Genomic DNA, 25316 nt, shown 5'->3' on the forward strand with positions numbered 1-25316 from the left:
AGATCAGGAGCAGGAATGAAGCCCTGCGGCTGAAGAAGAAGATGGAGGGAGACCTGAATGAAATGGAGATCCAGCTGAGCCATGCCAACCGCGTGGCTGCAGAGGCACAGAAGAACCTGAGAAACACGCAAGCAGTGCTCAAGGTACGGCACAACAAGACTTGTGCTTACGGGTTTCTGACACAGCTAAACATTTTTCATTTCTACAATTCTATCAGTTCTATAGTGATGTGAAAATAGGAAATAGGAAAATAGGAATAATACGTCTCAAAATTCGTCTTGTCTTTCTCACCAGGATACCCAGATACACTTGGACGATGCTCTCAGGTCACAGGAGGACCTGAAGGAGCAGGTGGCCATGGTGGAGCGCAGAGCAAACCTGTTGCAGGCTGAAATTGAGGAGCTACGGGCAGCCCTGGAGCAGACAGAGCGGTCAAGGAAAGTGGCTGAGCAGGAACTGATGGATGCAAGCGAGAGAGTTCAGCTCCTCCACACCCAGGTTAGATTCATGAGATTCAAAATCTCAAGAGATATTTTTATTCCCTATCCATATTTTTCATCTGAGTAAATTCTTGAATCATCTCTTGTAATAAAAAGCTTAACCTGGACCAGAATTATTACCCTTGTATAAAGAACTGAATAGTTAAATGAGAAGGATTGCATTAAGAAGAGGCAGAAGTGCTTCTTAAAATTTTAAGAACTTTCCACTGTCTAGCTGTGTATGACCTGACAGGATGCATCATTTGAAGGAGGATGCTAATATTAGATATATAGAAGATAACGTTAAATTTAAGCAGTAAATTTCTAAAATAGGTGCTCTGTTTTGGAACTAACTAGACAATATTTTTTGTTGTTCAACAGAACACGAGCTTGATCAACACCAAGAAGAAGCTGGAAACAGACATTTCCCAAATTCAGAGTGAAATGGAGGACACAATCCAGGAAGCCCGCAATGCTGAGGAGAAGGCCAAGAAAGCCATCACGGATGTGAGTCGGGGGCTCCTTTCACTGCTTAAGATGAGTGCCTTCTCCCCAGACAGCCTCCAGACCCCAAATGCCTTTGACCCGTTGCTCTCCTCAGGCAGCCATGATGGCAGAAGAGCTGAAGAAGGAGCAGGACACCAGCGCCCACCTGGAGAGGATGAAGAAGAACCTGGACCAGACGGTGAAGGACCTGCAGCACCGTCTGGATGAGGCCGAGCAGTTGGCTCTGAAGGGAGGCAAGAAGCAAATCCAGAAGCTGGAGGCCAGAGTGCGTAGGGCTGGTATTCGTGCACGAGTGAGCACGTCACGTAAGTAACCACCAGGGAAGCTCCAAAGATGGGCCTCTCATTGCAGGTGCGAGAGCTGGAAGGGGAGGTTGATGCTGAGCAGAAGCGCAGCGCTGAAGCCGTGAAGGGTGTGCGCAAGTATGAGAGGAGGGTGAAGGAGCTGACCTACCAGGTAAGGCCGGAGGCCTCCTTGGGCTGACAGAGTTTTCCCACAGCAAGTCAAATCTTGCAGACAGCATCCCCAAGGGGAATTGTTAAGCTCAGCTGGTGGGGAGAAACCAATAATTCACTCTCTTCCCCGCTTACCCACCACTCCAGTCTGAGGAAGACCGGAAGAATATTCTCAGGCTGCAGGATCTGGTGGACAAGCTGCAAATGAAGGTGAAATCCTACAAGAGACAAGCTGAGGAGGCTGTAAGTATGGCTTGGGGCACGGGCAAGAGCAGCCTTCCATCGGGGCAGCACGCTCATTGAGATGAGTATGGATACCAGGAAAGGGGCATGACAGAAACTCCCAAGACACAACGGTCTTGGCCACGCCACTTTGCTATTGTGTCATGAGGCCTCGCTGAGTTGTGGGCACCCTACAGCAGTCGGGGATGAACTCAGGGAAGTTCTGCAGCCTGTTTTATACAGGAGGTCAGACTAAACAAACCTGGGGGCCACACCCACAGGCTGAGAAGTTCAAGCAGCTCTGCTAGTAATCAAGAGCAGGTGGCTTCAGGGTCTCTTCCTTAACCTGGTGAATCACACTGATAGTTGGGCAGCTAGCAGTGGGAGAATAAGTACACAAACGACAAATCCAAGTGACAAAAGAGCTCCTTGAGAGTGGCTCAGTATTGGTGAAGCTTTTCAGAGTGGGGTCCAGAATAAGGGAGGATGAGGAGGTCTGTGTGAGGCCTATGCGTAAGGAGCGGGGTAGTGGTTTGTGCCTTCTCCCAGGGAAGAGCTGCAGCCCCGCAAGGCTGGGGCGCAGGAGGAGTGAAACCCCTGCCCTGAGCTCCTCACTGATGACTCCCTCTCCCCGCACAGGAGGAGCTGTCTAATGTCAACCTCTCCAAGTTCCGCAAGATCCAGCACGAGCTGGAGGAAGCTGAGGAGCGGGCTGACATTGCAGAGTCGCAGGTCAACAAGCTTCGAGTGAAGAGCCGGGAGTTTCACAGCAAGAAGATAGAAGAGGAAGAGTGAGGATGTTGTGAGGCAGCAAAGTGACCTGAGGGCTGCACAAAATGTGAACCTCTTGGTCACTTTCTTCTGTAATGAGTTTTTGCAATTGTGTGTAGTGAATAAAGACTGTAGAATCCTTTCCATACAGAACAGGACTGACTGCTTCTCACTCTCTGTTTTCCTTTTTTTGTCTCCTTAGTTAGCTATGGGATCCCATTAGAATTTGGCTTTTTCCAAGTGCTTAGCCTGTGTCCGTTAGGTGATATGTAGCATATGCTTTTATTTCAGAATCAGTTAAAAGTATGAGTAATAATGTATTTTTCTTGCTAGTGGAAAGGGCATAGAAGACAACCAGTTTACAACAGACACAGCATTGTTTAGGTCCTTCACGGATATCCCACAATTTTGCAGTTTTTCTCCCCACTGGTCTGGCTAGTATTCCCTTCACCTACACCTCTTGGGTCCAGGATTTCATAGAGCTGCTGGAAACTTCGTAGGGCCACATCATGACAATGGTTTTTTTTGGAGGGGGAGAAGGGAATGGTGAGTATTGGCAAATACTTTTTCCTTCATTCAGACCCTGATCTGAACCATAGAGGCACACTGAGCATGTACAGTCATGAATTCTCATGTCCTCTATCAGCCGTCTCAGCTGCATTATTCTTACACATTACATGTTGCCTCTGGCTGAAAGATACGTGGACAGAATCATGGTACGTTAAAAGAAAAACATAAACAGACATTTCTGCCTAACCTGGTATTTTCATAGCGCCAACGGCTCTGTGCTTTGAGGTAACTTCTACCCCTTATTTTCAGGAAAGCCAGACAACCTTGGAGGATTTTCTCAGAAACTAGGAAGGCTAAAGGAGCTCCGGGTAAGAAATGAATGTTAACTGAACCTGGTATAAATCAGAAAAAAATGAGTGAAGAGTAGTTGGCAATGAAGGGAAAACAAGAAGCACTTATGAAGTGTAAGCCATAGTGCGTGTTGATGATAAGTACTTCTGGCAGCGTATCTCTTTCCAGCTCTGTCATGCTTGTGCTCGTACCTGAAGCAGGAGCTTGTTCCTGCACTGAGAACTGGGCCTAGTAGGGCACAACGGATAGGAGTAGTGATGGCACGGGGGGCTGAAGAGACAGTGACTCTGATCTGCTGAACTGAGAGTTGCCTTAAATAGCCCTTCCTTCACAGGTTGAGATTACTTTAAATAACACAGTCTTGCACAACAGCATTCAGTGTAACAACACTGATTCTCTGCTCAGTCGCATCAGGAAGAAAGGTGTGCCTCCAGCCAGAATCTATCTACATCGCTTTTAGATGCACTGCTTGAGTTTTGCTCATTTCACAAAGGGGCACTTTGTGCAAAAAAAGACCCGAGGTCTAATGAGATCTTGCAATGCCCAAGAGAGCCAACAGAAAATGAAAATGTGCAGGCAAGCATCTGCAGGAGCTCTGGGCTTTGTGGTGACTTGCATTTGGACAGAACGCATTTCCCTATTAGCAAATGTCAGGGTAAAAAGGTGAAAATTGAGGCAGCTGGGAGTAGAGAACAAGGTCTCTGTTGAGGGTCCGTTCCTGACTTCCAGCTCCGTTCTAGTCCCTGCAGAGAACCAGAATCCTTCCTAGGACTGGGAGCAGGGACAGAGTCCTGGACATCCACTTCTTGAAAGTGAATCAAAGAGCAAGCCATTGCACAAAGCATGTCTGTGCATTTCTGTGTATGGGATAGGGAAAGGAAGGACAGCCTCCACCTTAAGTGGATTTTGAGGATAGAAAATCATGCTGCCAGTCAGAACACACCCACCAAATCAGGCACGCCAAGGGAACATAGAGACAAGGGACAATGGGCATAAACTGAAGGATAAGAAGTTCCAGTTGAACGTGAGCAATAACTTCTTTGAGGGTGACAGAGCCCTGAAACAGGCTGCCCAGGGGGGCTGTGGAGTCCTTGTCTGGAGCCTGCCTGGATGATATCCTGTGCAACCTGCTCTGGGTGAGCCTGCTTTAACAGGGGCGTTGGACTGGACTGGGTGATCTCTGGAGGGCCCTTCCAACCCCTGCCATTCTGGGATTCTGGGACTCTGTGAAACACAGTTGTTGAATCCCACTGTTTTTACGCAGATGTTTGACTTCCACAGTAACAACACTACTGGACTCTCCCAGGTTAAGACACTTACAGGATTGTTTACCAGAGAAGCAGAGAAGAGGGAGGTAGGTTTTTGGGTAGCTCTACTGAGTTTACATGCCTGTGCTCTGCACAGCTGGCTCTTTGGATGCCCACCCACTACTTTAAAGGTCCTTAAGGACAAGAACTTGTGAATTTGGGCTGCAGCTATGATTGCAATTTCCATGGGGCTGCATGTCCCAGCAGAGACCAGTGCAGGGGAAGTCTAGGAAGTGAACATCTGCTCAGCTGTCAGCAGTCCCCAGCTGTAGCCTGCAGTGCTCAAGCCTGAGACAGGTGGTCCCTAAAATCTTCTGAATTTTACTCACCACAGTATTACAAAGGAAGGCTTGCTAGTGGAACTCCTGGGAAGTGAAGGTCCCTGGAAAACCCTGCCAGTTGACAGTGGTCATCCTGTGCTGCCTGAGCATGGGCTTGGCTTGTTCAAGCCTATCTCCAAGACCACTGCTACTCTTGGATGATGCTAGAATCCTGTATTGGGTTGGGCTGAGATGGAGTTAATCTTCCCCATAGCAGCCCTCATGGTGCTGGGCTTTCTATCAGTATGTAGAAAGGTGTTGATACCACAGCAGTGTTTTGGCTACTGCTGAGCAGTGGTCACGCAGCATTAAGGCTGGGTCTCCAACATTTCCGCCACACACACCAGTAGGCAAGATCTTGGGAGGGGACATAGCTGGGACAACTGTCCCAAACTGACCAAAGGGAGATTCATGACATCTGCTCAGCAATGAAAGCTAAGAGAAAGGAGGAGGATGGGGTGAATTCGTTATTACGATGTTTGCCTTCCAGAGCAACCGTTATGCCTATTGAAGCCCTACTTCCCTGGAAATGGCCAGATATCACCTGCTGGTGGGAAGTAAGGAACAAATCTTTTATTTTCCTTTGCTTCCATGCATGGCCTTTGCTTTTGCTTTATTAAACTGCCTATATCTTGACCCACAAGTTTTTTCCATCTTATTTTCTCCCCGCGCTGTCCTGCTGAGGAGGGGAGTGATAGAGTGGCTGGTGGATGCCTGGAATCCAGCCAAGGTCAACCCACCACAAAGCCCCATCCACAACCACATCCCCAAAGCTTCAGGTGGCACTGGGTAAAGCCTAGATGATACACAGCATTTCTTGAGTATCCCTGTTACACGTAATGGCAGGGCTACTCCATACAAGCATAAATTTGCTTTACAGACCCTGCACTATCCTCTGCCATGGAAGCTTGAGCATGTGAAGTAGGTGCAGAGTTTCCCTTTGCAACATAGTAGACACTTTATTTGATAATCTTGTAGTGAAGGAATTAGTGCAAAGAAGGACTATTACATGACATACCAGGTCCTTTACTGGGTTTCTTCTTAGTGTAACAGGCAGTAGCTTTGTTGGAACGTGTCCTGGAAGCTGTCCAGTTCCTACTCTCTCCTTGATAAGACATGGAGGCACATGCTTTCGGTCAGGACATTCCATAAGCACAAGTCAACTGGTGTGCTGTGGCCTTGCCTTGCCTTGTGTGCTCTACCAAGGTGTGTATTTCTGCTGGTTCACCACTCGTCATACCTTAGTACAAAGTAACCATCTCAGGAGGTAACCATAAGCTACCTTGGAGTAGGAAGCAGCCAAGAAAGAGCCTGTTTATTCCTTCAAACTGTATAGGTCCTTATCCAGCTTGCCAAAAAATTCTACCCATGGGCCTGACATAAGGCAAACATATGTGCCATGGGAAAAAATCCCAGAATGCTGTCACTGAGACACACTGCTGTGCAGAGATATCAGGTGAAGGCTGAGTATATAGGGCTTTACTCATGGACTGTATTTCCCTAGGAAAGCTCCTGCATCCCAATTATGTATTCTTCTAGGGATTATCTTCCTCTAATAACCCGTAATGGTATTTAACATATGGACTACTGAATCTTCCTCATGCTGCATTGCAATGTGTTGTAATTGCCACCTTAGGGCACAGTGCAGTTGCCCACACCTAAAATTAGAAGATGCTGCTCTTCTCTCAGAAAGATTCAGCCAGGCACATTTCCTTTTCTGCTTCAAACATTGAGAATCAGCAGCAGGCCAGGTGTGCTCTCCCTCATCATCCAGCAAGAGCGTGAAGTCAGCTGAATGATACTGTGTGACTCCAGAACCTTAGGTTCTTGCCATCCTCTCCTGGGACATGCTCTCCCCACCAGGAACAGAGCAGTGGAAGGCTTCTGCACAGTGAAGTGTGCAGGAGTCACTCTCACGTTCCACATTTATGCTGGCTCAAAACATGCAAGTAATCACCATATTTGCCCCTGTGAAGGGGATGTGAAAACGGCAGTGAACCCAAGCAAAGCCCACCTAGGCCTTCACTGTTCACACACAGAAGCAGAGCAGGGCTATAGTAGGACGGCGACATCCTGCCTCTCATCTGCCTCCAGTCTGGGAGCTTGGAGTTCTTGAGAATGCAGCTCACAGAGCAAACCCAGTTATTACTATGGAACCAAATCAATCTGTGCTGTTCTCCACCTTTACAGATCTGAAGAAACTTCTAAGGGGCAGTGAGTACGCTCCTCACTCAGAATCCAACATTCATCAACCATCAGCCAAAGTACTGACAGGTACAAATCTGGAGAAAAGCTGCCCAGCAAAGTCTGCTGGGGATTCAGTGACTGGGGCAAGGCAGGAAACACAAGGACATCAGGGCTTCTGCTGTTTTGCTGCCATGTCACTCACTACCGGTTTTCACAGCTTAATGATTACGGTCACACGATACTATGATTGCACTCACTTAAAATAACACAGGGCCCAGGAACCATTCAAGAAAAGGGCAACCAAGCAATTTCAGAGGTCACCATCAGGATGAAAAATAAAATGGGAGAAAATGAAACTGACAAATTGGAGAAAAACATCCAACAGCTGTTCTCACACTGAAATGCCCTGAAAATACTCCTAGGCTCATCAGCAACTTTGGTGCACTTGTGAGACAGATTCTGAGGAATGTCTTCCCAACTATAACTATAAATCCCAAGGCATGCTACTTACCACACCACGGTCAGCAAATTCTGATCTGTCCCATGTACTGATGCTCTGCTGATGAATCTGTGCAGGAGAAAGCCCACAGCAAATAGTAAGCATCTAAGTAAAACACCGCTGAATGACACACTGAAGGTTATTTTTATTGACTTGGGATTTGCTGCCATACATGGAGAAGAGGAGCCATTTTCCCCTGACATGATATTTGTGGAGTCAGGCTGCTGTCACCTGCTAAGTACTGAGGCAAAGTGAAGAAAACATCGCTCCATAAGAGCCCATAAAGGATAATCTCTCAGAAAAAGTATAAATACATGGAGTTATTGTACTCCCCATATGGACTGCAGAGGATCATGGTTCTGTGACAATCTAAACAAGAAATAGCACGCTGCATCTCCCATTCACAAAAGCAGCATTCCAGTAACAGCGCCAGCAACACCAGCGACAGAATCTGGAAATCCCTTTCAGGGACAATTTTGTCAGAGAAGATCAGATCAGCTGCTCTTTTCTACAGGCACCAGTGAATCTCTCTGATGGAAATCCAGAAATGTTACCAGCTCCACGAGCAGAATTGAGCTCCATGTCACACCCTCCCATGGAGTAGAGGAATCACCTAGCACTTGAGCCTTGCTCTTAGGGTCTCATGACAGTGTTCTTACACCTCTTGCAGAATAGGCATCTCTTAGGCATGCCACTTGAGATGGCACACCCCTTGACATGGAGCAGCACAGCCCCAAGATTAGCACAGTACTGTTGGGGAAACACATTCCAGCACACAGTAAGGCTTTGGACTTGGAGCCCAAAAAAGTGAAGTCCAAGCTTAGGTAGCGCGCCAGGCCAAGAGCAGTGGGGGGTCATGCGACGGCTCTGCTCTGAGATCCTACGAGTCACCCTGCAAGATACTGTCTAACTGGAAGCACTTCTCAGGGAGCTGAAGAGACTGATCTGGAAGGAAAGCAATAGACACCTTGTGCTGCCTGGCAAAGCAGTGACCAACTGCAGCTTGTGCTGGAGAGGATATGAGATGCATTTTCCCAAGTGTACTTGCTTAGACCTCAAACAGTGTTCCCATCTCTTGGGTTAAACTTAGACCTTGCCAAGTACAAGCCTCATGGAGAAAGATGTGTCCCCAGCAGCCTTTAGTGGGGTTAGCAGGGAATCTCCTCAGGACAGGGGATGCAAGCACCATTAGAGCACCCCGACACTAAGGCTGCTGGCTATCTGGTGGCACATTGCCATCATTGCTTCATTTCCAATCCATTTCCTTCCCTATTCTTACCCAAGAGGCCTGTTCCCTTCCTCACCTGCCCTGTAGCAGGAGCCCTCCAGTTGCTTTGATGCGTGATGGAAAGGGCATTCAGAAGGTCACTTTCTCAGCCAGGACCCACTGCCCAGCAACGATTGCTTCCACAGATGATAGCTGAGAACATGAGAGGCCTCTGAGTAACTGTGCAACGAGGGTGCTCATCAAGTGCAGCCTAACTTCACATGACAGGCCTGTCCTACCAGCCGCTCTGCTTACCTTTTCAGTTAGGCAATCTGGTCCTTCTCCACTGAGATGCTCAAGTCTCTTTCAGGCTGCAGGAAGCCCCATAAGAATGTCACCACTGGAAAGAGAAGAAGACACAACCAATAGAAAAAGCTGTGACCCAAAATCCCTGAGGGAAAGATGCATTCAGTTCCCTTTCCCCTGCTGCGAGGTCAAGGAGGACCTGCAGAAATTGGTCCCTGAATGGAGAAGCAGCATGAGGAGATGGCAAAAGGCCATCCTGGTCATCTCTTCATGGCTATCCTGAGGTAGGATATATCTTAACCAGATAACCCACAAACACCTATGTGGAGCAGACCTGGTACGCTAGACACGGGGAAAGCACCCCTCATATTTGATTCCACATTACTCAATGCCCATCAGCAGAATAAACAGGCTTCTTGGTGAGGAAAGTGTGTCTGCACCGTACGCAGGCTCCAGCACTCAGCCACCTCTTAGCAGAAGGGCAGGGAAGAGGAGTTTTCCTCCAAAGGATTAGAGTGCCGGCATTTCTGTTCAGCTTGGGCTAGCATTCCTGGGAGTTCTCCTTTTACACAGAGGACTGCTGTCTGAAGAAACACTGCTGAAGCAGAGGCTGGGCATTCCCTGTCAGACTGCCCATTGGGTCTGGTGACGTCTCTCTCGGCACGCCTCACAAATAATTGCGGCATAAGCTAACACCGTTTGAAAGCTGCACTTCTTACAGTGAATGTTTTCAAACATCCTTTGCCTCTGCTCACGCTGGAAATGCTTTTGCTTTATCTCTAAGCACACTGGGTTCGGTGCTGAACAAATGCAATCCTTACCCGTTACTGAACGGAGGTTTATGGTATCTATTTTTTCAGCTAAGAAGTGTCATACAACATCACCCATGAGAGGCACCACCCCATTAACCCTGTGAGTAGGAAATCCGCTCTGTGAAACAAATTAAAGTATCAGGAAGGAAGGAAGGATACACGAGCAAACAAGAGCTGGGAGGTATTTAAAGAAGTTTTACTTAGGGTGCAAGAGCTCCCAGTCCCAATGTGCAAGAAGTCGGGCAGGGGAGGCCAGAGGCCAGCTTGCCTAAGTCAAGACTTCTTAGCCAAACCAAAACACACACCCAAAATGCAGAGGCAAGGGTATACCTCCTGAGGAGATTACAGGGACATGGCCCGAGTGTGCAGGGAAGGGATCAGGAAAGCCAAGCTACAGCTGGAGCTTGACTTGGTTAGGGCCATGAAAAGTAACAAGAAGGGTTTCATCAGGTACAGAGGACAACAAAGGAAGAGGAAAGAAACTGTGCCCCCCAGATGGGCGAAACAGGAGACCTAGCTACAACCAACATGGAGAAGGCTGTGGTACTCAACAACTTCTTTGCCTTGGTCTTCCCCGGTAAGTGCTCTAGCCATGCTGCCCGATTCACAGAATTCAAAGTCAGGGACTGGGAGAATGAAATACCGCCCACCGTAGGAAAAGATCAGGTTCGAGACCATCTAAGGAACCTGAGTGCACACAAGTCCATGGGACCTGATGAGATGCATCCAAGAGCCCTGGGGAACTGGCAGATGAAGTTGCTAAGTCATTCTCCACCGTGTTTGAAAAGTCGTGGCACACTGGTGAAGTTCTCAGTGACTGAAAAAGGGGACACGTAACGCCGATTTTTAGAAAGGGGAAAAAAGAAAGGCCGGGGGAACTACAGGCCCGTCAGTATCACCTCTGTGCCCAGCAAGATCGTGGAGCAGATCCTCCTGGAAACTATGCTAAGGCACATGGAGAACAGAGAGGTGATTGGTGACCGCCAACATGGCTTCACTAAGGGCATATTGTGCCTGACAAATTTGGTGGCCTTCTACGATGGGGTTACAGCCATTGGTGGATAACGGAAGAGCAACTGATGTCATCTTCCTGGACTTGTGCCAAGCATTTGATACTGTCCCACACAACATCCTTGTCTCTAAAATGGAGACACATGGGCTTGACAGGTGGACCACTCAGCGGATAAGGAATCGGCTGGATGATCACACTCAAAGATTTGCGGTCAATGGCTCGATGTCCGGGTGGAGACCAGTGATGAGGGGGATTGCTCAGGGTTTAACGCCTTTGTTGGGGACATGGGCAATGGGTTTGCGTGCACCCTCAGCAAGTTTGCAGATGACACCGAGCTGAGTGGTATGGTTGATACTCTTGAGGGAAGGGATGCCATCCAGAGGGACCTAGACAGGCTAGAGAGGTGGGCCTGTGCAAACCTCATGAAGTTCCACAAGGCCAAGTGCAAGGTCCTGTACCTGGACTGGGCCAATCCCAAACATGGATACAGGCTGGGCAAAGAGTGGACTGAGAGCAGCCCCGCGGAGAAGGACTTGGGGGTATTGGTGGTTGCAAAACTGAATATGAGCTGACAATGTGCACTAGCAGCCCAGAAAGGCAATCACATCCTGGGCTGCATCACAGGAAGTGTGGCCGGCAGGTCAAAGGAGGTGATTCTCCCCCTCTACTCTGCTCTCGTGAGACCCCTCCCTGGAGTACTGTGTTCAGCTCTGGGGTCCCCAGCATAAGAAAGACATGGGCCTGCTTGAGTGGGTCCAGAGGAGGGCCACAAAGATGATCCAAGGGCTGGAGCACCTCCCTTGTGAGGACAGGATGAGAGACTTGGGGTCATTTAGCCTAGAGAAGAGAAGGCTCTGGGGAGACCTTACAGCGCCTTTCCAGGGGCCTACAGGAAAGATGGGGAGGGACCCTTTGTCAGAGAGTAGTGATAGGACAAGAGGCAGAGGTTTTAAACTGAAAGAGGGTAGATTTAGATTACACATTAGGAAGAAATTCTTTACCTTGAGGGTGGTGAGACACTGGAACAGGTTGCCTAGAGAAGCTGTGGATGCCCCCCTCCCTGGAAATGTTCAAGGCCAGGTTGAATGGGGCTCTGAGCAACCGGATCTCGTGGAAGGTATCCCTGCCCATGGCAGAGGGTTTGGAATTGGATGGTCTCTGAGGTCCCTTCCAAGCCAAACCATTCTATGATTCTATTCTACAATTCTATACAAGGTAGAAGTGAGTGCACGCTCAGCAAGATTGCAGACACCACCAAGCTGAGTGTGCAGTTGATACACTGGTTGGAAGGGGTGACATCCAGAGGGACCTTGATGGGCTTGAAGAGCAGGTCCATGTGAACCTGATGAAGTTCAACAAGGCCAAGTGCAAGGTCCTGCACCTGGCTCGGGGCAATCCCCACTACCAGTATATACAGGGGATGACTGGATTGAGAGCAGCCCTGCAGAGAGAGGTGATTCTCCCCTTCTAGTCCGCTCTCATGAGACCCCCACCTGGAGTACTGTATCCAGCTCTGGGGCCCCCAGGACAAGAAAGACATGGACCTGCTTGAGGAAGAGCAGAGGAGAGCCACAAAAATGATCCAAGGACTGGACCACCTCTCCTACAAAGAAAGGCTGAGAGAGTTGGGCCTGTTCAGTCCGGAGATGAGAAGGCTCTGGGGGGACCATATTGCAGCCTTTCAACATATAGAGGAGGCTTAGAAGAAAGATGAAGAAAGACTTTTTACCAAGGCCCATAGCAATGGGACGAGAGGCAAAGATTTTAAAGTGAAGAGGGTAGATTCTGGTTGGCTATAAAGGAGACGTTTTTTAAGATGAGGCAGGTGAGACACTCAAACGGATTGGCCCCAGAATTTTGGAATTTCCCATTGCCAGAAGTGTTCAAGCTCAGGTTGGATAGGGCTTTGAGCAACCTGATCTAGTCAAAGATCTCCCTGCCCACAGCAGGGATGTTGCATTAGATGATCTTTTTAAGGCCCCTTCCAACCCAAACCATTCTGTGATTCTGTGATTCTGTCGTCTAACTTTGCATGTCCATGGGAGTCAGAGATTGCCCAGTCAGAGAGCAGGAATTCAGACGCACCCCTGCACTCACTGTTTCCCAGTGGTTGTTTCCGGGCTCCTCCTGGGCACAACAGAGGATGTTTCCATCGGCCTCCCCATGCCCTGCGCAGGGAGCCCAGGGGCGAGCTCTGGGTTTGAACTCCAGGAAAGTGGGTGCTGCAGTGCCAGAGTCCTCCTTGGAACAAGCTCTTCACGGATGGGCCCGTGCCTGGCACTGGATATTACCTTAGATCACAGGCATCGTTTTTCTGACCTTGCCCTTGTGTTATTCACCGAGCTTCATACACTGAGCTCTTTTAATAACCAAAATGCCAATGACCAGGGGAAGAGCATGTTTGGATCTGACTGTGTTTAAAGCAGCTCAAGTGACAGTGCCCTTTTCCTAGAACTAGATCAGTCACTCTCTGGGACTACAGACAAATTCCCCCTTTCTCAGGGTATCACCATTGTACAGGCCTGCCTGCCACCTCTAATGCTCTGCTGTAGGCAGCACTGTGTTGATAGCCTTTGTTGCTGGAACTCTATGAATGTGCAAATGCGCAAGACATTTGTGATGGGATGGGCGTGCTGGACTGAGGATGTATCAGAGTGCAGAGGATCTCTGATGTATGCTCCGTGTGTGATTGTGTGTAGAGTTGTGTTTGGGTGGAGGGGTGGGTTTTTTGAGTTGTAGGTAATGAAGGGCTGTGGGGACCCTCATCTGCTTCCTGACTTGGTTGAGGACATTGATTGATATGGATTGACAGTGGACACATTCATATTGGATACAGAGACTTAAACTCTTTAAGGCACATTAACACTTCTTGTTTGTGTGAAAGTAAACTGGATGTATCACTGTGTATTTATTAAGTATGCATGGATTTGGGGTTGAAGGTATTTTCTGGTCTAGATTTTTTTCCCATGTTTCTCTCTTAACCCTTAGAGTATCTTTAATAAAGGTTGAGAAATGGAAATAACTTTGACTATGAATAACTATCCTATTAGTAAAAGTGCTAGTCATCAAATGTTACAGATTTCATCTAGATCAGCTCTGTAACAAAAACACTGAATCTTTTAAAACCGGAAATATTTTGGAAGAAAGCAATTTCATTTTATTTTTTCAGGTGTGAGGTGCCATGAGCATTTTGTTTGTTTAAGATTAGGTAAAACTTTTCTCTAATATCAGTTATGAGTGACTACAGCAGCAGTGAACGTTCCTCTAGTATGCACATTTTGAATTTTGCAATTTCTGCAAAATGCCAAGCGCAGTTTTGCTCGCATTGATATTTGTTTCTTTTTATAACTAAGGAGTCACCTTTCACACTCTAGGCACGAATCTCGTGTCCAAACTTGAACTTGTGTTCTGACTTGCTGTCTCTTGGATTCCGTCTGTACCTAGCACTATTGCAGTCAAAGTTCTTGCCCACAATATGTGTCTGTTTTTCCCCTTTTCAATATAACATATAATGAATTACTGAATGACATTTAGTCGTGATTTCTCTGTTGTGGAATTGTCTTTTCTAATGCCGTAAAGGCAATCCCTAAATTCACAGGACCGCTTGAACATTGTATTATACCTATTTTACACCTGGAGTAGCTGCAGTAGAGAAATGTGAAGGAACCTCACGTGGGTCAAAGATCAAGCTCTCAGTAGAGACAGTAGAGGAACCTATAAATTCTACAACCAAGTTCTTTAAGTGCCTGGACTAGTCAAGATTCCCTTAGTAATAGCACTGTCAGACTATTTATAGGAAATGTATCCACAGGAAAGGTAAGATGTAAAACATTTCTAAATATATCTAGTCAAATCAAATGATAATTATGGTGTTAGTTAAGTTTGCCAGACAATGTTTTGCCGAAGATCATTTGCCAAAATATATTTTGGCTGAAGGAAAAGGAAACATCCAGAGCATCTGCATACCAGACTCTATAAAAGTCTCTTTGGAGTGCTGTGCCCAGTCTTGACAGAAAATTTCAAGGTAAGTGCATGACTCCCGTGAACTTCTGGGCAAAGCATATACATTTTTATTCCATTTAGCTTCCTATAAGTATTGGATATCCATTTCTGTCAAGGACTGGCTCTATCACCAGTGATTTTATTCTAGGTTTGAAGGCAGATTTTTTTCCTTTAGCTTATATATTTGCTCTGTATATCTGTGCAACACAAAGTAAGTTGCTACGTTTTCAAAGAGCAGTGACTGACTTCCAGCCTCTGCCACCAGAACTAATTCCAAAATTTAATACCTTTTAAGGAACAAGAAGAAAAACAACAGCTTAAGATTTCTAGAAAGCAGAACAGCCAGTAGTTACATAATGCAAGATGACATAGCAAGTAAATTTTCCAGTGGAAAGCCACTATTTGCTATCAGACAAGGAAGTCTCTCAAAGACTCTCAGGTAGCATTTAAAAAAAAAAATCAGAGACTTATTTAATACAGAGTCTATGCTATGGCAACATCTGAATTCACTGGAGTCCGCAAAGTTGAATACTGCTAAATGTACAACAATACTGCAACACTAAAGAACTGTTCTATACTTTGTTACATTGCGAGATGTCTAAGGATTAATTTCAGAAAAGTATACAAGTATTTTCAGCCAAGATTGGGAAGTTTAAATCCAATTTCTGATTTGTTTATACCTACTTAATTTTGAAGAGATCAAAATGCAAGAGATTTCCTCTCTTTCACATAAAGCTGTTCACTCACTGGCTCAATATATCTTCTTTCCTACAGAGTATTCTTCTGACTGTGTGACCTGTATAAGTGCAACCATGGCCTCTCCAGATGCTGAGATGGCTGCCTTTGGGGAGGCAGCTCCTTACCTCCGAAAGTCAGAAAAGGAGAGAATTGAGGCCCAGAACAAGCCTTTTGATGCAAAGACATCTGTCTTTGTGGTGCATCCTAAGGAATCCTTTGTGAAAGGGACAATCCAGAGCAAAGAATCTGGGAAGGTCACTGTCAAGTCTGAAGCAGGAGAAGTGAGTAAAAACCAAGGCTTAAAAACTGCGTGTAATTCCCAGTCTCATCTCTTAGCTGACATACATGCATCTCTTTCCTCATCTGACAGACCCTGACCGTGAAGGAAGATCAAATCTTCTCCATGAACCCTCCCAAGTATGATAAAATTGAGGACATGGCCATGATGACCCACCTCCACGAACCCGCTGTGCTGTACAACCTCAAAGAGCGTTACGCAGCCTGGATGATCTATGTAAGTACCAGCAGCAGTCTTCCTTTGGGTAGCTGGAGGAACTGCTCTGCCAGGCTACGTGGAAGCCAACGTGCCTTCCGCCCAGACCTACTCGGGTCTTTTCTGCGTCACTGTCAACCCCTACAAGTGGCTGCCGGTGTACAACCCGGAGGTGGTGTTGGCCTACCGAGGCAAGAAGCGCCAGGAGGCCCCTCCACACATCTTCTCCATCTCTGACAACGCCTATCAGTTCATGCTGACTGGTGAGACAATGGCAGCATCTTCATGGCAATATAGCATTTGTTTTCAAAAAAAAAAAATTGTGTGTGTAGATGTGCAAACCTCAGCATGTGACATTAATTAACTTATTTTAACATTTGCTGACATTATGCATTAGACACAGTTCTGTCCTAATGATTTTAAAAACCCTAATTTATAACATGCAGGCAAGAGCACTAGAAAAGTTACAGTGAAGAATAATTAATAGGATTAGTTGAGTCAGGTGAAACATAAATTCTCCCCTACCTATTATTGAGATCTGATTTGCTCAAAATGTGGCAGAAAATCTAAATAGAGCCCCTGAATATTTTATTTAACTTCTACTAAAAGTGTACTGTAGGTTAATTTTGAGCTGGTTTGACTTCCTGAAGACATTGTTTGAAAAATCAAATGATCTGATTTCAGGTGTTATTCTGATATTTACAACTTCTTGGGAAAGAGCAAGAGCCAGAATCCCAGTAAATTGGCATCATCTGGAAACAATGATAAATGCCTTCAATGCAAGTTAGCTGTCAGTTAGTACTCCTGTATTATGGATTGGCTTCTTAGGCATAAAAGTTACTTCACAAAAAAACTAGAATTCTGTGCATCAAAACTGCAATATGCAGAGGAGTAATAATGATTTGATGGTCATACATCTACAATTGTTTCATGATTCCACAAGGACATTACTGAACATCACAGAATAATAATGTTCAATGTTAAAAAAGGCCCCTAAATAATGAATAATTTTTATTAAAAAAAAATAATGAATTTGAATAGGTTTTTTTCTCCTTTTCCAATTCCATTTTTAACACTGTAGTGGGCTCATCAATAACAAGTAATTTAGCATTTTTTTTCCACAGTTGCTGTGTTCTGTCTTCTTTCTCTTAATGCCTTTAAAAACAGACTTGTAAAGACAGAAATAAACAAAAAATGAGCAGAAAAAATATGAAACAAAAAACCAAATAAAAAAACCCCCCCACGTTCTTTCCCACCTCAGAAAATTTGTTCCTTTCACTGGTGAGATAGAAAAATAAGAACAGGAGAAAAAAAAAGTCTTGTTTAAACATTTCCAGTATTGATTAAATCTCTACATTTCTACAAATTAGTTAGGTAAGGGGGAGATCAGAATACTTTTGACCCATAGAGATAGTGGCTACAACCCCTTGCTACTTAGAGATGAGATCTAATTAATAAAATTTCTTAAAGGGTAAAAAAAGAAAGAGGTATAAACTGATCACAGATTCTTAAATTGGTTGAGAACTCAGTGATGTACAAGAGGTTAGTTATACTTCCTGGGACCTTTAAGAAACACACAGGAAATTTGATATTAATCTCTGTGGATTCTACAGGGAGTTCTTTCATACCAAAACCTTCCAATACCTTCTCTTATGAAGATAATCCTCCAGATATCTTGGAGTCACTGGAAAGCAATAGGCCCTCTTGCATCACTATTCAATTCATACAGGGATTGATATGAGAAATAGGTTAAATTAAGGAGAAAAGCCCTATTTCAATGACCAAAAAGGGAGTGTAAATAGCTCAGAGGTGAACAAAATATTGAAGAAATCCAAACTTTGATAACTCCACCCGTCTCCATATAAAATGTAGGCTCTCTAAAAACGCTGCTTGTATTTATCACACGCACTGTGTTCTATATTACTTAAGAATGTCACTAACAGCATTTTTGTTTCTGCCTCTTTCCCAGATCGCGAGAACCAGTCAATCCTGATCACGTACGTACACGCCCTGCTCAGGTCCCTGCGGGGCTGCCCGGTGCCAGGGGACCTCCTGCCTGACCACGCGTTCTCTGCTTCTCTCTTTGGCTTGACAGTGGAGAATCCGGTGCAGGGAAGACTGTGAACACAAAGCGTGTCATCCAGTACTTTGCAACAATTGCAGCCAGCGGGGAGAAGAAGAAGGAAGATCAGCCGTCTGGCAAAATGCAGGTGAGTCAGGAAGAACAGACTGAATGCTTGGCATGTAATTGCCATGCAGGCTAAATGCTGTAACTGAGTACTTTATCATCCTGCAGGGAACGCTTGAGGATCAAATCATCAGCGCCAACCCACTGCTGGAGGCCTTTGGAAACGCCAAGACCGTGAGGAATGACAACTCCTCACGCTTTGTAAGTTGTTGCTTTGGACAAAATCTCTCCCTCCCATTACAAGATAAGGGATGGCCCTAGCATGAGTATGCCACATAAAGGAGACATCAAAAGAAGCCATGCAGCCTGAAATGCTGCTTGTTCTCTTTAACAGGGCAAATTCATCAGAATCCACTTTGGGGCCACAGGCAAACTGGCTTCTGCTGACATTGAAACTTGTAAGAGGCTCTCCTGGCCTGATCCCTTTTCTTCCTACATTCCCACCTCCGTGTGCATTTCTGTGCCTAACTCTGTCCTGCTCTCCTTGCCAGATCTGCTGGAGAAGTCCAGGGTCACTTTCCAGCTCAAGGCAGAAAGAAGCTACCACATATTTTATCAGATCACCTCCAACAAGAAGCCGGAGCTAATTGGTAGATGTAAGTAGTCTAAAGAAAATATTTTTCATGAGACAGACAACGTTGTTAGGCAATGCTTTTACTTCATTTTTTTGACTGCAGAGTGCCATTGACATCCTGGGCTTCACTGCTGATGAAAAGACCTCCATCTACAAGCTGACGGGGGCTGTCATGCACTATGGGAACTTGAAGTTCAAGCAGAAACAACGAGAAGAGCAGGCGGAGCCAGACGGCACAGAAGGTATTGGCAAATTCAGAAAGTGTCTTGTTCAAAGAATGTGTTTGCAGAGATGATATGTTAGCTTCCAGAGAGAGGCTTTGTTGGCCTGAGTCATCACATAAAACACTTTGTTCACTGTCTATCTAATCACAGAAGTGCTTCCCTGATCATGGGAAATAACATTATTTTATCCAATGCATACTCCCCAAAACCACACAGCTTGAAAGGGGGAACTTCAACTTCAACACAAGATATCTTTCTCTCTCTCTGTAAAACCTTAAAACACTAAGTCACCCTGACATGCAATCGTATTTTTGATGAAAAAAATCCTGCATTCTTTGCTATGCAGGAATCCACTTTCTGCAGAAAAGGCATGTGTTGCTGCATGCCTCAGGTGTTTCCAGAGCAGGGGGGTCTTCTGGGAACTTCCAGATTCAAGCTACTCCTGTCCAAGCCATACGTGTTCTTGTTTTCACAGAAGGACATCAATAGCTTCTAGAATTTACATTCCTTCCCAGACCTTCTGTATGAGACCAGACCAATGCTTTTCCATTTCTAGGACATGAATAGCAGAGTTGATCACACTGACCAAATTCTAGACATTTTACAAATGTCTAGAATGCTTCTCTCTCTCTTTCCCCCTCTGTAGTGGCTGACAAGGCTGCCTACCTGATGGGCCTGAACTCAGCTGAATTGCTCAAAGCCCTATGTTATCCCCGAGTGAAAGTGGGGAATGAATTTGTGACCAAAGGTCAAAATGTGTCACAGGTAAAATCTGGAGATTGAAGAAACATGGCTTGAAAGATTACTTGAGGATTCTTCTTCGACCCTAGGAGGTAACTCCAGTCCTTTCTTCTCTTCTTAGGTGAACAATGCAGTTGGTGCCCTGGCAAAAGCTGTCTATGAGAAGATGTTCTTGTGGATGGTTGTTCGCATCAACCAACAGCTGGATACCAAGCAGCCCAGACAGTACTTCATTGGTGTCCTGGACATTGCTGGCTTTGAGATCTTTGATGTAAGGAACAAGGATTTGGCACCATAGCCAAGGGAGGGCCAGGGAGGGGCGTGAGGACTGAGAAACACACCTCTTTTCAAGAAGATTCAGAAGTTTATTCTCCTCACCTGCAGTTTTTTAGAAACCCTTCCCACTTCTCTGTCACACTAGCACCCTCAAATGGCTTTAATAACAAAACACTTTGATTCTAACATTGTCATGAGGGAGAAGAAAGCTCTGCTTTCTGACAAATGGTCTCAGAGGCCCTTGAGCTTGCGAAGGCCTCAGGCTTTGCAACCAAAGACACAGCTCTAGGACTAAGGCTCACACAGATGTGGGCCAAAGGTGTGGGGACGCTTTTGGAAGAGCCAAGGAAAGGGTAGTGCTATGGGAAAGTTCACAGCATGTTTCCCATGTTGTGAACGCAGTGACGATGCTTGGACTTCTGTGTCAGAGCAGAGAAACCCCCGGATTGTTGATCTAAGGGCAGAGTAATTCTTGGGTGGGATGCTGAGACGGTTTCCAGTCTCCGGGAGATCAGAGTGCTGAGACACCTATACAATTCTGCAGCTAAGGTTACTGAAGGATTTGCTTTTGAGTAGCACAGTAAAAAAGAACTGTTACTTTTAGTTTCATTTCAAAAATAATAATAATAAAATCCTTTGGGAACAGTAAAGTTTACAAGAGAAGTCCTGCAAAGGAAACACACGCTGTTACAGTATGATTAGCAGTGGTGTTTCAGCTGGGGAACTTCAAACAGCATTAGGAGAATGTGGTGTTTGCCACAGCTTGAGAACCTGTGCACCTCTTCTTGCTTTGGGCAGTTCAACAGCTTTGAGCAGCTGTGCATCAACTTCACCAATGAGAAACTGCAACAGTTCTTCAACCACCACATGTTTGTGCTGGAGCAAGAGGAGTACAAGAAGGAAGGAATCGAATGGGAGTTCATTGACTTTGGGATGGACCTGGCTGCCTGCATTGAGCTCATTGAGAAGGTACCTTTTCCATACAAGTGTGCGATGTATTTTGGAATTCTGTGGTGTTACTGAGCCAGATTCAGCTCAGAAAGAACTCACGGCCAGCCATTCAGTGCCAGTTAAACAAAGTATTTTGCACTGAAATTTATTTTAGTCTGGGGAAGAGAAATGAGGAAATTCAAATCTATGTCATCTATCCCACATTACCTGGTCTTCAAGCATGGAAAAGGTAGCCTGGACTCCACCAACAGACTTCCTTAAAACGAACTGGAGTCAGTCTCCTTTCCTTTTTCCTCTGAAGACTCAAATCAGAACTCCACACACAAATTTGGGAAATAAATATTGTCTCACCTGATTTCCCAGAACAACTGGGCCTCTTGCAGCTATTTGCCCAATTATTTCTCTCTTTACCACTTCCCCTTCCAATTCTATTCCCAATTCTAACCTGAACCAGACAGAAGTTCTTACCAGTTCCATGAAGATGGGCTGCAGGAAGGTAAGGGAAGGCAGACACAAGCTCCCTGGAGGAGAACAGCCCCTGAAAAACTTAGGCCCTTATTCCAGGCTGAGATGCTATCAGCGACACACCAGTACCTTTGGTGTTCATAGCACATGCTTCACATCATTATCATCTTGCTCTGTACTTGCTCTGTACCTTCCAGCCCATGGGCATCTTCTCCATCCTGGAAGAGGAGTGCATGTTCCCCAAGGCAACTGACACCTCTTTCAAGAACAAGCTCTATGACCAGCATCTGGGCAAGTCCAACAACTTCCAGAAGCCCAAGCCTACCAAAGGGAAGGTTGAGGCCCACTTCTCCCTGATACACTATGCTGGAACAGTAGACTACAATATCACTGGCTGGCTTGAGAAGAACAAGGACCCCCTGAACGAAACTGTCATTGGGTTGTACCAGAAATCATCTGTGAAGACGTTGGCTTTACTCTTTGCCACCTATGGTGGGGAAGCAGGTAAGCTCTGGAAAATCCATGTTCCCGTGTTCATACTGTACAAATGGGAATCTCAAAGGCAATGTTAAAAGCATCTTTTCCCTTTCTTCAATGTTGCAGAGGCTGGTGGTGGTGGCAAGAAGGGTGGGAAGAAGAAGGGTTCTTCTTTCCAGACTGTCTCAGCTCTTTTCCGGGTAAGGGTAGAATCATTATCTCTTCGAAATGTAAAGAATTTTTATTCTGAATTTGAAAAGTCTGTTTCAGTTTTGGTCATAGCTCTTATCATCCTTGAAAATCGTGCCCTTGCCATCCTTGGAAATTGCAGTACTGCCCCTTTAGAACACCACAAAATCTCTACCTCAAGACATGCATCGTCGCCTTTTATTTCAGGAGACAGAATGATACAGTCAGCTTCCTGGAACTCTTAGGCAACTATCTTAGACCTTTTTTCCATCTAACCATTGTTATTGCATGCTTGTATTTTGGCTCATTTTTTTCCACCTGCCATATTTTTGCTATTACCTCCTCTGAATATTCTATAAAAATCTCCAAAGGGTGAAGAAGTTCACCTGCTTAGACTGTGAATGAATAACAAATCAGCTGAAATTCCTTAAAAACTTCTCTGGAAACTTCAGAGGTATTTTCCATACCTGTTTACATATCTATGAAGATTTTCAGTATTGACACAAAAAAAATTGCCTTGAGATTGTGACATTGTAAGACGTAAGGCAATATTTCCATTTCAATATGCAAAGAGAGTGAGGGTGAATGTTAAGTTACATCATGTTAGTGAATTCTGAGGTCAGTTTTCTGTTATGTTTTCAAGGTTTCCATTTGGCTGAGGTTGAGATATTTAGGAAGATTGAATTACTACTAAAAAAGTCAATTTATATGGGCTGTACAAATATTCCATCCATTTCAAAACAACTTCTTTAGCTGCCAAATCAGACACTAGTCATGCTTAGTGAAGACTACATGTCATTCATTTAAAATGCCCAACTAAATATCACAAGAAATATGAGCTAGAAGGAAACCTGTGAGAGGGCAGCCCTATATTTGTATAAGGAGATCAAGGAAAAGTAATATTAACCATTATTCTATGAAATAATTTCAAACCCAAAATATCTGGTAGCTTTCAGTTTCCAAATTAGCCTTCAGGAGTTCTGCAAGAGGTTTTAGAGAAGACAGGTCCGCATCCTGAAACACTCGCTTTGATACATCCATTATTAATCTTCCAGTGCTTAATCTTAATAATATTAACTTCATTTTATGGTCTCACAGGAGAATTTAAACAAGCTGATGGCTAACCTGAGAAGCACTCACCCCCATTTTGTGCGATGCATCATCCCAAATGAAACAAAAACGCCTGGTAAGGGGAACTAATAGGAGGAAAACTCAAGCAACAGAAGCTTTCCTCCTGAGTATTAAGCAACAGAGCAGTCGCTAATGGCAGTGTTTGTTAGGTGCCATGGAACATGAGCTGGTGCTGCATCAGCTGCGATGCAATGGTGTGCTGGAAGGGATCAGAATATGCAGAAAAGGATTCCCCAGCAGAGTCCTGTATGCTGACTTCAAACAGAGGTAAGAGTGCTCCTCCTTTCTGCCCATTCAGACCATGCTGAAGAGCCCGAGTATCATAATATACTTGAAACATTATAAATTGGTACTGAGCAGTAATATAGAAATGTTTCATTTCAGAAATGATCATGGAGATATGATATTGCTGAGATCAGGATTCCCTTGCATTTAGAGTTAATAGTAAAAACATTCTCCATGTCCTGTTCTGAAAGGCATGAGACTGGTTTAGTGAGACAGTCTGAGAAGGCTGTGGGGTTCAGTTGCAGTGGTGGTTTTGGTGATGGGGATTTCTTCATATTCTGTTTTCTTCTGCAGATACAGAGTGCTTAATGCAAGTGCTATTCCAGAGGGACAGTTCATGGATAGCAAGAAGGCTTCAGAGAAGCTTCTTGGGTCCATCGATGTGGACCACACCCAGTACAGATTTGGCCACACCAAGGTAGAAACAAGTCCTGTGTTAAAAGTTTGTCAGGGAACAGGGGGGAAGACCCTGGAATGTTAGTCAGGTTTAACCTAAAGTCCAGATCATCACGTAGGTTTGTGAAAATAAGGAAGGACTGAAGCCATAAAACCTTGGTTTTTTGAGATTGGTCAGTGTCAGATATAGGTAGACAAACAAAGCCCAAGCACTATTCATTAATTCCTGGACAGATCCACAGCAATGAGATCGGTCTAACATCATACCAGCAAGTAAGTTCACAGGTCATGGTAGAGCTTATTGGCATAGGTGCGGCTGAGGCTGTGGCTGAACTGGAAAGCATAACTCACACCACATAGCTCAGACAAGGACTGAATGCTTAGAGCTGAGCTTATAGGAAGCTCAAAGGTCCTTGGGCAGAGGGTTTGGGAGGCGGCCCAAGGTGAGGCTGGTCATGGCCATTAAGGTCTACTTCAGGATCCTGAAAGATTCTGTACCTCTATTCTGTACTACCCAACAATGACGTGCTGCAACATTTCCTTTATCAAGGTTTTCTTCAAAGCTGGACTTCTTGGACTCCTGGAGGAGATGAGAGATGACAAACTGGCAGAAATCATCACTCGCACACAAGCAAGGTGCAGGGGCTTCCTGATGAGAGTGGAGTATCGGAGAATGGTGGAGAGGAGGTAGGTCTTTCTCATAATTATTTTGTTCTCATGGTACTTTATTAATGAAGTTTAAATTTATCACAGCAAAGCTCCGCAATAGCCAAGTGAATTTCATTTCAGGGAATCCATCTTCTGTATCCAGTACAACGTTCGTGCATTCATGAACGTGAAGCACTGGCCCTGGATGAAGCTGTTCTTCAAGATCAAGCCCTTGCTGAAGAGTGCAGAATCTGAGAAGGAGATGGCCAACATGAAAGAAGAATTTGAAAAAACCAAGGAAGAGCTTGCAAAGTCTGAGGCAAAGAGGAAGGAGCTGGAGGAAAAAATGGTGGCCCTGTTGCAGGAGAAAAATGACCTGCAGCTCCAAGTACAGGCGGTGAGTACCACCATTCATTTGTCCCCGGGGAAAGAACGATATACAGTCAGAATGCTTCTTGCCCTCAGCAGAGACTTGCAGAGAGCTGACTATCATGCAGTAGAAAACAGTCTAAATCACACACTCTAACGCTGAGTAAAGAGGCACTGGCAGGGTCATGGTGAGTGTCATGGCAGCCCCACATGAACCTCGGCAT

The 25316-nt window shown here is 45.4% G+C and overlaps 2 pseudogenes; both read left to right on the plus strand.

The window, feature by feature from the left end:
- The window catches only part of LOC104129629, a 15207-nt pseudogene extending 12749 nt beyond the window's left edge, over window positions 1-2458 (plus strand).
- A 13301-nt stretch (window positions 2459-15759) lies between these two features.
- LOC104129630 overlaps window positions 15760-25316 on the plus strand; it is a 16349-nt pseudogene continuing 6792 nt past the window's right edge.

This window comes from Egretta garzetta, unplaced genomic scaffold, assembly GCF_000687185.1.
Source record: "Egretta garzetta isolate BGI_Z169 unplaced genomic scaffold, ASM68718v1 scaffold1407, whole genome shotgun sequence".
Taxonomy (NCBI): Eukaryota; Metazoa; Chordata; class Aves; order Pelecaniformes; family Ardeidae; genus Egretta; species Egretta garzetta.